Consider the following 13,323-nt stretch of genomic DNA (forward strand, 5'->3'; position numbering starts at 1 on the left):
GCAGGGAGAGGGATGGTACCTAAGTGTGCAGATTCTACCTCCCGTCTTTCCACCTGAGAGCCTGACCCGTGCAGATATGTGATTCCAGGTGCTGCATCTTTCATTCCAATCAGCTGATCTGTTGTGTCTTTCCTTTCCTGACCGAAGCAGAGGGTCCTACCTCTGCCCCACTCCGAAGGGAGAATGCAGGGTGAGGAGAGTCCTGACAGTTCAGCAGGGGAAGCGGTAGATGAGGCAGGGAGCTTTGAGCAGATGCTCCTGCAGGAGGCTGGAAAGAACAAGGAAGTGGCAACATTCCCAGCAGCAGTGGTTTCCAGGGCAGAGACGAATCTACCCATGTCACTGAGCGCAAACTGAGCCTCAGGAAGGGAAAATAAGATGATAACATCAGATCTGGGAGGGGAATTGGGGTGGGGGACAAAACAGGCTAAGAAACTGATAAAGGCTGGAAACCTAATCCAGAGAAGGGAGGAAAGAGAGGGAACTCAGGATGGGTTTACATATTATTTTCACTCTCCAGGATTAAGGGTCTTGCTCGGAGGGTCCTTGGTTTCTGGACATCAAGTGGAGGTGAAACTGTACATTTAGATGCAAACACCTAACTCGTTTGCCTTCTCTCCTCCTTGCCGAGATGGCTTTTATAGGTTTACTAATTGTTTGAAGCCAAAATTCTAAGCCAGTCTCAAGGCATGGCTTGGAAGGCGGGTCCAGAAACTGTCCAAACAGCTGTCTACTAGGCCCCGCTCTCCTGTGAGAGCATCTGCAATCTTCTCCTGGGACAGAACCAGCCCTGCCGCGAGGGAAGAGCCCCTGCACCAGGAGGAGAGAAGAGGCCTTCTTTCTGGCTGTAGTGTTCCGACAGAAGAGTGAAACCTTCCCAGGGAGAGTCAGAGCTGATATGCGATCCTGACCCCAACCCCAGGGGAAGAACTAAGATGCCCTGACACTGCGGGTTGGGGGCGGAGCCCATAGTGTTTACTCAGGGGAGGAGTCGGCACCTGGACTGGGGCCTGAGGAGACTACTGAGTTTGGGATGATTATCCGTGCTACCAGCCCCATTTTTTTTATGTCCCCAAGCTAGGAACTATTTTCTTGACCAGACTAGAAGAAACCAGCACCTGTTTCCTCCACCTGGACTCCCAGGGTCAAAATCAGCTCTACTTTCCCTGTAGGCTCAGCCTTGACTTAGGCTCCTTCAGACCACAGCCTCCTTCCTGCTGTGCGCTAACCCTGGGTTTGCAATCACTCAAACTCTTAGGCAGAGTGCGGGAGCCATGTAGACCTAACCTCAAATCCACAACTGTTCACTCATCTGCAAGATAAGGCTATTAATACTTAAGTTCCAGGATTGCTTTGATAATTAAGAAAACAAACTACCACATTTAATCAATGCCAAAATGATATCAGTTGTAAGATGCAGCATTAATCACCATGAAAAGAAAGTCCCGTCATTGCTTCTTTTTTTTTTTTTTGGTACGCGGGCCTCTCACTGTTGTGGCCTCTCCCGTTGCGGAGCACAGGCTCCGGACACGCAGGCTCAGCGGCCATTGCTCACGGGCCCAGCCGCTCTGCGGCATGTGGGATCTTCCCGGACCGGGGCACGAACCTGTGTCCCCTGCATCGGCAGGCGGACTCTCAACCGCTGCGCCACCAGGGAAGCCCCATTGCTTCTTTTTGTTTGTTTGTTTGGTTTTGGTAACCATATAGTCCCATATACCCATATAATTCCATAACATAAAATTCACCCATTTAAGTATACAATTCCATGGTGTTTGTATATTCATAGAGATTCATATTCATCTATTACCACAATCTAACGTTAGAACATTTTGGTCCCTCCCTCCAAAGAAACCCCATTAGAGGTCACATCCTCTAGCCCCTGGCAACCACTAACTTACTTCCTGTCTCTATAGATTTGCCTGTTCTGGACATTTCATATAAATGGAGTCATACAATATGTGATCTTTATGACTGGCTTCTTTCACTTAACATAATAATGTTTTCAAGGTTCATTCATGTCGTAGATAAGTTAGTTTTTCATTTCTTTTTCTTACCAAGTAATATTGCTCTGTATGGATGGAGCACATTTTGTTTATTCAGAAGTTGATGGACGTTTGGGTTGTTTCTACTTTTTGGCTGTTATGAATAATGCTGCTGTAAACATTCCTGTGCAGGTTTTTGTGTGGACATATATAATTTTTTCTCTGGGTATATACCTATGAATGGAAGTGCTGGGTTATATGGTAATTCTATGTTTAACTTTTTTTTTTTTTTTGTGGTACGCGGGCCTCTCACTGTTGCGGCCTCTCCCGTTGCGGAGCACAGGCTCCGGACGTGCAGGCTCAGTAGCCATGGCTCACGGGCCCAGCCGCTCCGCGGCATGTGGGATCTTCCCGGACCGGGGCATGAACCCGCGTCCCCTGCATCGGCAGGCGGGCTCTCAACCACTGCGCCACCAGGGAAGCCCTATGTTTAACTTTTTGAGGAAGTGCCAAACTGTTTTCCAAAGTAGTTGCATCATTTTATTTTTCTACTAGCAACGTATGAGGCTTCCAATTTTTTCACATCCTCACCAGTACTTGTTATTTTTGTCTGTCTTTTTGCTTACAGCCACCCTAGTGGATGTGAAGTGGTATCTCAGTGTGGTTTTGGTTTACATTTCTGAGATGGCTGATGGTGTTGAGCATCTTGTCATTGCTTCCTTTCACTTAGAAATTTTATTTTATTAAAAGAGTCTTTTAAGACTTATTTAGACATTTTAAAAATCATATTACTATTATGCACACGTAAGAGTGAAACTATGCAGCTTTTCACCTAATGTTTTTAGCAGCTGCTTACAATCCCTGCCTAGTTTCATTATTCCATTAGCCATTTTCTAATTCTATCATTCCTTCTTTATTTATTAACTGGAACGTTTCTATCATAAAAACTTTTCCCTCGTCAACTATTTGGTGGCCCTGAGGAACAGTTCATACGGGAAAGACAGGATAAATGCTTAAAATTTCACCTTTATTTACCTGTTTTCTGAATAACAAGTTGGTTTCTAAGCATTCTCCAAAGCCAAAGATGTTTTTAAAAAGTATTATTATGAGTTCATGAATTTTGACGTAATTGATGTGTTTCAACTCACTGCTGTTGTTATTCTTTTTGCTGCTGGTCCAGTGAGGAGACAGAAATCTTAATAGTTATTTGAAAAGATAGAACTTAATATAGTTGTTATTAAGAATTGTTATCATGCACCCCTATGTTCATTACAGCATTATATACAATAGCCAAGATATGGAAACAACCTAAGTGCCCATCAGTGGATGAACGGATAAAGAAAATGTGAGACACACACACACACACACGCACACAACATAATATTATTCAGCCGTAAAAAAGAAAGAAATCTTGGGGACTTCCCTGGTGGCACAGTGGTTAAGAATCCGCCTGCCAATGCAGGGGACACGGGTTTGAGCCCCAGCCCAGGAGGCTTCCACATGCCACGGAGCAACTAAGCCCATGCACCACAACCACTGAGCCTGCGCTCTAGAGCCTGCGAGCCACAACTACTGAGCCCGTGTGCCACAACTACTGAAGCTCGCGTGCCTAGAGCCCATGCTCAGCAACAAGAGAAGCCCCTGCAATGAGAAGCTCGCACACTGCAACGAAGAGTAGCCCCCACTCTGTGCCTGTGTGCAGCAATGAAGACCCAACGCAGCCAAAAATAAATTAATTAATTAATTAATTAAAAAAGAAAGAAAGAAAGAAATCTTGCCATTTGTGACAAGGATGGACCTTGAGGACATTATGCTAAGTGAAATAAGTCAGACAGGGGCTTCCCTGGTGGCGCAGTGGTTGAGAGTCCGCCTGCCGATGCAGGGGACACGGGTTCGTGCCCCGGTCCGGGAGGATCCCACATGGCGCGGAACGGCTGGGCCCGTGAGCCATGGCCGCTGAGCCTGTGCGTCCGGAGCCTCTGCTCCGCAGCAGGAGAGGCCACAACGCTGAGAGGCCCGCGTACTGCAAAAAAAAAAAAAAAAGTCAGAGAAAGACAAATACCATATAATCTCACTTATATGTAGAATCTTTAAAAACCTGAAAAACAAAGAACCAAAAAAACGTATTCATAGATTCAGAGAACAGATTGGTGGTTGCCAGAGGTGGAGGATGGATGGTGGTCAAAATAGATGAAGGGAGTCAAAACGTAGAAACTGCCAGTTATAAGCAATGTACAGCATGGTAACTATAGCTAATAATATCGTACTGCATACTGGAAAGTTGCTAAGAGGATAAATCTTAAAGGTTCTCATCACAAGAAAACAAATGTTGTGACCGTGGATGGTGACAGCTGTTAACTACTTACTGTGGTGATCATTTTACAATATATATAAATACTGAATCATTGTGTTGCACATCTGAAACTAATATGTCAATTATACCTCATCATGTTATATATATCAATTATATCTCAACAATGGGGGAAAAAAAGCATTGTTAACTAGGTGAAGCTAGGTATAAAATGGTAAAAGAGGTAACTCAAAGTGTAAAAAGAGAAGTCTAGGGTATCATGGAGTGAGGAACTGAAGTAGCTGCAAATAAAATGAAGAAGCTGCTTCTATTGGCTTTTAGCTACAGGTTATGAGTTACTTTCTTCCTTCTCATGTCCAGTAATTTTTTTTTTCATTTTACAAAATTTTTTAAAAAATTTATTTCATTTATTTATTTTTTGGCTGTGTTGGGTCTTCGTTGCTGTGCAGGCTTTGTCTAGTTGTGCGTAGCAAGGGCTACTCTTCCTTGCGATGTGCGGGCTTCTCATTGTGGTGGCTTCTGTTGCAGAGCACAGGCTCTAGGCGCGTGGCTTTAGTAGTTGTGGCGCATGGGCTCAGTAGTTGTGGCTCACGGGCTCTGGAGCACAGGCTCAGTATTTGTGGCACACGGGCTTAGTTGCTCCGCGACATGTGGGATCTTCCCGGACCAGGGCTCAAACCTGTGTCCACTGCAGGTGGATTCTTAACCACTGCGCCACCAGGGAAGCCCCCATGTCCAGTAATTTGTATTGTGTATTGGACATTGGGATAATATGTTGTAGAGGTTCTGGATTATTTTATCTTCCCATAAAGAATATTACATTTGGTTTTGGCAGGCAGTTAAATTGCTAATAGGTAACCCTGACTTAGGTTTTGTTAGACTGAGTCTATTTAATTTTTTACTTTATTCCTAGAGTGTGTGTAGCCTTACTTCTAGGACATGGTCTGTCTGGGATCTCAGATTGTTCTCAGAACAGCTCAGATTGTTTGCCAAGCTCTTTTCATTCTGGATGGGGAAATTTGGGCTGACCACAAGAAACCATATCTAAGAAGCATGAGAATAAAATTAGATTTTATGGGAAATTTGCTGCCTTCAGCTGGCCCTTCTAGAGAGAAATTTTATTTTCCAATTATATATTTCACTTTTCATTTCTCAGGATTGGGTTTTCGTCCTCAAACTTTGAACAAGAGTAGAAACAGCAGACAGAACAGAACAGGCATAGTTTGGGAGTTGAGGGTGTTAAAAATTCTGGAAGAAACAGGGAACACACTGCAGTCTTCAGTAGAAGTTTTGAACTGCTTATATTAGAAAAAGCAGAAGTTAGGAGGGTAGGGGAAGAAATAAAGCAAGTAGAATTTGATAGAAGAACGAAAACTGTTTTCCCCTTTACTTCTTTTTTAATAAAAAATTGGGTTAGTTAGTAAATTGCTTTAGGCTAGGCATTAGGAGTCCTGAGATCTATTCTCACTGATTGAACTATCATTAGGGACATTTATTTCAGCCAAGTCTCTTAGTTATTTATGTTATTAGGGAAGACCTATGCATAATCAGAATTTTAAACCTTCACCCGAAGCAATATCTTTATCTGCCTTCTCTTTCTTTTAAACCCTTTATCAGAAGCACTCACACAGGGAAAACCATGATTTGCAAAATCATGATTTGGAAATCGTCTCTCTAGTCCTCTTCCTGTTTTGTGGTGGAGATGCTGTGAGAAAGCAGTGGACTGGTTAAGTCATAAGCAGAGAGCATCACACTCTTGAATCCCTGAGAACCAGCTGCATCCCTCACTCTCAGGGGCTCAGTTTTCCATCTGGCTTCCTGGGGGCTTCAAGCAGGCCATCAAAGGACCTTGGAAGAGCACTAGTCAGTGGTGGGGGTCCTGGAACCCACAGGTCTCCTCCCCTAGGGAGATGGTCAATCGAATAGATACCTTCTGGTGCCCGTGGGCTGTATTCTACCTGAGGGTGCCAGAATGAGGTACAGGAGCACTTTGGGCAGCCAAGGATTCTGGAGTGTGAACTCAGATTGGGCACGGATGTGGAGGTGGAAGGGCGTTCTGACCTCACATTATCTCCAGCTGCTAGAGCCATTCGTGGCCTCTTCCTCCAGCGGCCGTGCAGGTCCTGCAGCAGTGCTGTCGAAGCCATTACTCTGCCTCATCTCGTGCTCACTCTCTCCCCTTAGACGCATCTGACCTTCAGGAAGGCGTTCACAGAAGTGCTGGAAGCCAAACAGGTGGCTCAGTAGGAAGAGGATGCAGCAGTTACACACGACCAGATGATTGAAAGGACTCATGAGACTTAGCAAGGTATACTTGTTACGACAAAGGGTACAATACAGTAGAAGAAAGAGAACCCAAGCAAACATCAAAGAGGTCCAAGACATTCAGGTCCTATCTCAGTCACCTAAGCAAAGTGTACTTGTTACGACAAAGGGTACAATACAGTAGAAGAAAGAGAACCCAAGCAAACATCAAAGAGGTCCAAGACATTCAGGTCCTATCTCAGTCACCTAGGACATGATTTTGGGGGACATCACAAACCACCAAGATGTGTGTAAAAGATCTAGGTCTTGCAGAAAAATAAGATAACAAAAAACTGCAGTGCTGTGGAAGAATTGTGTCCTCTCCGAATTCATACGCTGAAGCCCTAACCCCCAGTGTAATGGTATTTGGAGATGGGGCCTTTGGGAGGTAATTAGTTTTAGATGAGTTCATGAGGATGGGACCCTAAAGAATGAATTAGTGCCTTTAAAAGAAGATACACAAGACTTCCCTGGCGGTCCAGTGGTTAAGAATCCGCACTTCACTGCAGGGGGCTCAGGTTTGATCCCTGGTAGGGGAACTAAGATTCCGCATTGCATGCTGCACGGTGTGCCCCCAACCCCCCAAAAAAAAGATATACAAGAGAACTTCTAGTCTCTCTCTCCACCATTTGGGCACACAGCAAGAAGGTGGCTGTCTGCAGGCCCGGAAGAGAGCCCTCACCAGAACCTGACCTTGCTGGTGCCCTGCTCCCAGACTTCCAGCCTCCAGAACTGTGAGAAAAGAACTTTCTTTTGGTTAAGTCACCCAGTTTATGGTATTTTGTGATGGCAGCCCCAGCTGACTAACATATACAACCACGTTTTTCCAGAATGAGGGAATGCAGGACAAACTAGCTCAGCCTTAAGCTGAGTGAGCATAGCTCATCTAATTTTATTCCCAGACCTTCTGCTATGTGTCTCTTCATTTAGCGGGTCCTGATTTGTATCCTTTATAAGAAAATTGTAATAGTAAGTATAGAGTTTCCTGAGTTCTGTGAGTCATTCCAGCAAATTATTGAATCTGAGGGGGTGTGGTAGCCAGTTGGCTACCTGAATTGTAGCCAGTTGGTCAGAAGTGCAGGTGGTCAGAAGTGCAGGTGGTCTGGACACCCCTGCACTTGGCATATGAAGTTAAGAGCAGTTTGGGAAATTGTGCCCTTAAACCTGTGGTGTCTGTGCTAACTCTGGGTGGTTAGTGTCAGAACTAGAGGTACAGATTTGATAGTCATTGGCATGGAGATGATGTTTAATGCCATGATCTGGATGAAATTTCCTAGGGATACTGTATAGTTGGAGAAAGGACTCTCAGGAATGACCTTGGATTACATTTTGAGTTTGAGCAGATAACAGAGCCAGGAAAGAAGACTGGAAAGCAGCTGCCAGGGTGTGGGAGGGAAACCTGAACTATGTGGTGGGGTAGAAACCAAAAGAAGAATGGGTTCCTAGAAAGAGGGAGAAGTCAACTGCTAAAAGCTCCTAAGAAGACAAATAGCATGAGTGTAGAGAAGGGACCATTGCATTTGGCATCGTGACGTTCTCAGTGGAGTGTTTACCACCTGGGCGTCCTTCCTGTCAGACCTAGCTCAGTATTTACAAGATCCTTCCTTTCTCATTCTCCTCGGTCACTTTGGAAGAAAGCATTGAAAATATGCCCCCTGTGTTGGCAGAGAAGCTCTATTAACCTTCTTGTCTTCAGTGTCAATGAAAATAATAATGCAGGAGCTGCAGATAAGAAAAGAATTTACTTATTTATTTAATTGGGGTCTTGAGAATTGCGATTGAGGGCTTCCCTGGTGGCGCAGTGGTTAAGAATCCGCCTGCCAATGCAGGGGACACGAGTTCAAGCCCTGGTCTGGGAAGATCCCACATGCCGCAGAGCAACTAAGCCCGTGTGCCACAACTACTGAGGCTGCACTCTAGAACTACTGAAGCCTGCGCACCTAGAGACTGTGCTCCGCAACAAGAGGGGCCACCACAATGAAAAGCCCGTGCGCTGCAACGAAGAGTAGCCCCCGCTCGCTGCTATTAGAGAAAGCTCCTGTGCAGCAGCGAAGACCCAATGCAGCCAAAAATAAATAAATAAAGTAAATAAATTTTTTTTTAAAATTGCAATTTGAGTGGCACAGATTTGGGTAATACTGAAAGAGTGTTCCAAGGAAGAGAGTCAGGGGTTTATAAATACAAAAAGCCACTAGGTTGTTAAAAGTTGCCTGGTGAGAATTGTGATTGACTTTGACGAAAATCGGAAAATATTTGTCCTCAAGGAATCCCAAGTTGTTGTAGGGTAGGTGTCTGATAAGTAGATAGGTTATCACAAGTTATTCTAGTGTAAGGGTCCAATGCATATGTTGAGTTTCTGGCAGGTGTTCTGTGTGACTTCGTCAGGTCAAAAGGTCAGATTCCATCCAGGCTGAGAAGTGCATACATCGCACTTCCCTAGTGTCCTGCTGGCTCCTTTGTGGAGAGTGCTCTTAGCAATGCAGACTCCCATTGTGATTTTCCTTTCATAGTAGAAACTTGCGGGCATCGAAGTTCTTTTACATCTCCTGTCTCTTTCAGTCCAAGTTGGGGCCACTTTGTCCACATAACTGCCAGAAATGAATATTTCTGATGTATTTGATTTCAGACAACTTCATGGGCCAGAAGCCATGCTCACAATTCTTTTATGCTCTCTAGACTTAATATTGGATATTTATGAACAGGCATATCAACTGTTTACAATAGCCAAGACATGGAAGCAACCTAAATGTCCATTGATAGAGGCATAGATAAAGAAGATGTGGTACATACATACAATGGAATGTCACTCAGCCATAAAAAAGAACAAAATAATGCCATTTGCAGGACTTCCCTTGGGGCGCAGTTGTTAAGACTCTGCACTCCCAGTGCAGGGGGCTCATGTTCGATCCCTGGCCAGGGAACTAGATCCCACATGCATGCCGCAACTAACGGTTGGTGTGCCGCAACTAAGGAGCCTGCCTGCTGCAACTAAAGGAGCCCGCATGCCACAACTAAGGAGCAGACAAGCTGCAACTAAGGAGCCCGCCTGCCACAACTAAGACCCAGAGCAACCAAATAAATAAATAAAGAGTTTCATACAGTAGAGCATTAAAAGAATAATAATAATGCCATTTGCAGCAACATGGATGGACCTAGAGATTGTCATACCGAGTGAAGTAAGTCAGACAGAGAAAGAGAAATATCATGATATCGCCTACATGCGGAATCTAAAAAAAAAAGATAAAAATGAACTTATTTACAAAACAGAAACAGACTCACAGACTTAGAGAACGAACTTATGGTTACCGGGGGTGGGGAGAAGGGGTAGTTAGGGAGTTTGGGATTGACATGTACACACTGCTATATTTAAAATGGATGAGGACTTCTCTGGTGGTGCAGTGGTTGGGAGTCTGCCTGCCAATGCAGGGGATGCGGGTTCAATCCCTGGTCCAGGAGGGTCCCACATGCTGCTGAGCGACTAGGCCCGTGTGCTACCGCTACTGAGCCAGCACGCCTGGAGCCCATGCTCCACAACAAGAGAGCTCACCACCGTGAGAGGACCCTGCTCGCTGCAACTAGAGAGGGCCCACGCGTGCAGCAACGGGGACCCAATGCAGCCAAAAATAAATTAATTAATTAACCAATTTTAAAAAGTAAAGAAAATTAAGGTTTAAAACAAAATGGTTAACCAACAAAGACTTATTGTATAGCACAGGGAACCCAGCTCAATATTATGTAACAACCTAAATGGGAAAAGAATTTGAAAAAGAATAGATACATTTATATGTATACTTTGCTGTACACCTGAAACTAACACAACACTGTTAATCAGCTATAATCCGGTATAAAATAAAAAGTTAAAAAAAAAAGGCAAAACAAACAAACAGAAAAAGAACTGGCATATCACTCTTCTGTGAGTTTACAGTTAATCATTCCAGGAACCCTTCTGTCTAGCTGAGTGGATTTATTAGGCCCTGCCTTCATCTTTTCAGAGGTCTTTTTAAAAGGGTGTGATAGCCACACACTTGACTTTTTCTTTATCTTAAAGCCATGTAGTAGATGGCAGTAATGGCCACAAATTCCTCCAGTGGGTGTATGCACACCCCTTTCATTGTGACTGCCAATCCTTCCATCAAGAGGTAGATCCTGTTTTTCACGCTTTCAATCTGGGTTGGGCCAGGTGGCTTGCTCTGTAGGATGTTACATTATTAGCAAAATTGATGGAAGCAGAGACTTGGGAAGGGTTTGCCCTCACTGAAGTTAGGAACCTTTCTCCCTCAGAAGGGTTCCTAAATGTGAAGGGTCCTCAATTCCAGCTGAGGTCTCCTTAGACCACTCAGCCTGCCAACAATCAGACATGCCATGAGGCTCTCAGGTTATTCAGCCCCAGCTCCAGCTGAGTCCAGTCCGGAGCAGAGGAGCTGCCCAGTCTACCCACAGTATCATGAGAAGAAATAAGTGCTTGTTGTTTTTAAGCCGTTCAGACTGGAGAAGTTTTTTACGTAGCAAAAGCTAACTGATACAGGCTGTATCTTAATGGCAGCGTCATAGTATAGATGGTAAAGCGGTCAGAGGTTAAGAGATACATGAATGTCTGGATAATAAAGAATAGCTTGGCTGGATGCTCTGGGGTCTGGAAGAAGCAAGATTGAAAGACTAGAGAAAGGAGGTCTAGAGATGTGTGTGGATGGACCTGTGGGAGTGGGCATCAGTGTGCATATATTTATGTTTTCCATCAATAACCGTAAGAGGGCATCCACCTCAGAGGCACTCAACAATGAGGTGGATACACTAATTCAGTGGAGGCCAGCCAGCCTCTGTCCTGCCCCACCCCCCAGCCCCACCCCATGCTTGCCAATGGGCCCATGAGCAGAGTAGCCATAATGGCAGGGATGCAGCTAGGCATGGCCCTGTGCATGGGCTCCCATCATCAAGGCTGGTCTCCGTTCTGCTGCTACCTCTGAGTGTCTGACCTGTCAGCAGCAGAAACAATGGCTAAACCCTCAAAATGGTACCATCTTTAGGAAACCAACTTGCCAGTCAGAGGCAGGTTGATTATATCAGATCCTTTCTGCTCCGGAGGGTCCTAACTAGGATTGATGTAAATACCAGGCAGGGGGTTGTTTTCCCTGCCCAGTCACCCTAGTGCTTGCTCAATGGGCCCAGGTACAAAGTGGCCATAGTGGAGACACGTTCTTCCCTTCCCAAGGTTGATTTGGCCTCTGCCACTGCTGAGTGCCGAACCTGCCAACAGCAGAGAATAACACTAAGCTCCCCCAATTCCCTGGGAACCAGCTGGCTACCTGGAGGCAAGGTGGGTGGACTACATTGGACCCTTCCCCATCATGGAGGGCAGTGCTCTGTCCACACGGGGATAAGACACGTTCGGGTACAGATTTGCCCGCCTACCCTCAGCACTTCTGCCCGAACCCCCTGTACAGAATGCTTCGTCCATCACCATGATGTCCCCCATAAAATGTGGAATGCCAACCAGGGGACACGTTTTGTGGTGAAGCAAGTATGATAGTGGGTTCATGCTCACAGAATTCCTGGTCTTAACAAGTGGCCCCATCACAGAAGCAGCGGCTTGACAGAACAGCAGAAAGGTCTGCTGAAGATTCAGCCACACACTAGCTGGGAGACAGCACTGTGCCTTTGGAGTTCTGTCCCACAGCGCACAGTACACAGGCCCAGTGGCGAGGCTAAGGCAGGAATATAAGAGGCAGACATACCATGTGTCTAAATACTTTAAGTTACAAATGAGGCTAGCAGTCAAATATAAAATGTTCTGCCCTCCTACCTTAACAAATACACTTTCATAATGAATTGGAAACTCAATTTTTTAGTGCATCTATTCCTTTTTTTAAAAAGTAAATAAATTTATTTATTTTTGGCTGTGCTGGGTCTTTGTTGCCGCACGTGGGCTTTTCTCTGGTTGTGGCGAGCAAGGGCTACTCTTCATTGTGGTGCACAGTCTTCTCATTGTAGTGGCTTCTCTTGTTGGGAGCACGGGCTTTAGGTGCGAGGGCTTCAATAGTTTTGGCACGTGGGCTTGGTAGTTGTGGCTCACGGGCTCTAGAGCGCAGGCTCAGTAGTTGTGGTGCCCCGCCCGGGCTTAGTTGCAACGTGGCATGTGGGATCTTCCCAGACCAGGGCTCGAACCCATGTCTCCTGCATTGGCAGGCGGATTCTTAACCACTGCGCCACCAGGGAAGCCCCAGTGCATCTATTCTCTATTTCTGTATTACTATTTTTATTGAAATATAGTTGGCTTACAATATTATATTAGTTCCAGGTGTACAAATGGCAATTCGATGCAAAGTTATTACAAAATATTGACTATATGGCCTGTGCTGTACTTTACAACCCTAATACACTGCTGGTGGAAATGTAAATTGGTACAGCTTCCATGGAAAACAGTATGGAAGTTCCTCAAAAAATTAAAAATAGGGGACTTCCCTGGTGGCGCAGTGGTTAAGAATGCACCTGCCAATGCAGGGGACACAGGTTCGAGCCCTGCTCCGGGAAGATCCCACATGCCGCGGAGCAACTCACCACAACTAGAGAAAGCCTGCGCACAGCAACGAAGACCCAATGCAGCCAAAAATAAATAAATAAATAAATTTAAAAAAAAAATTAAAAATAGGACTACCATACATCCAGCAGTTCCACTTCTGGGTATTTATCCGAAGAAAATGAAAAGATATGTGCATTCCTGTGTTAACT

The sequence above is a fragment of the Grampus griseus genome (genome assembly GCF_964374135.1).
Source record: "Grampus griseus genome assembly, chromosome: 20".
NCBI lineage: Eukaryota > Metazoa > Chordata > Mammalia > Artiodactyla > Delphinidae > Grampus > Grampus griseus.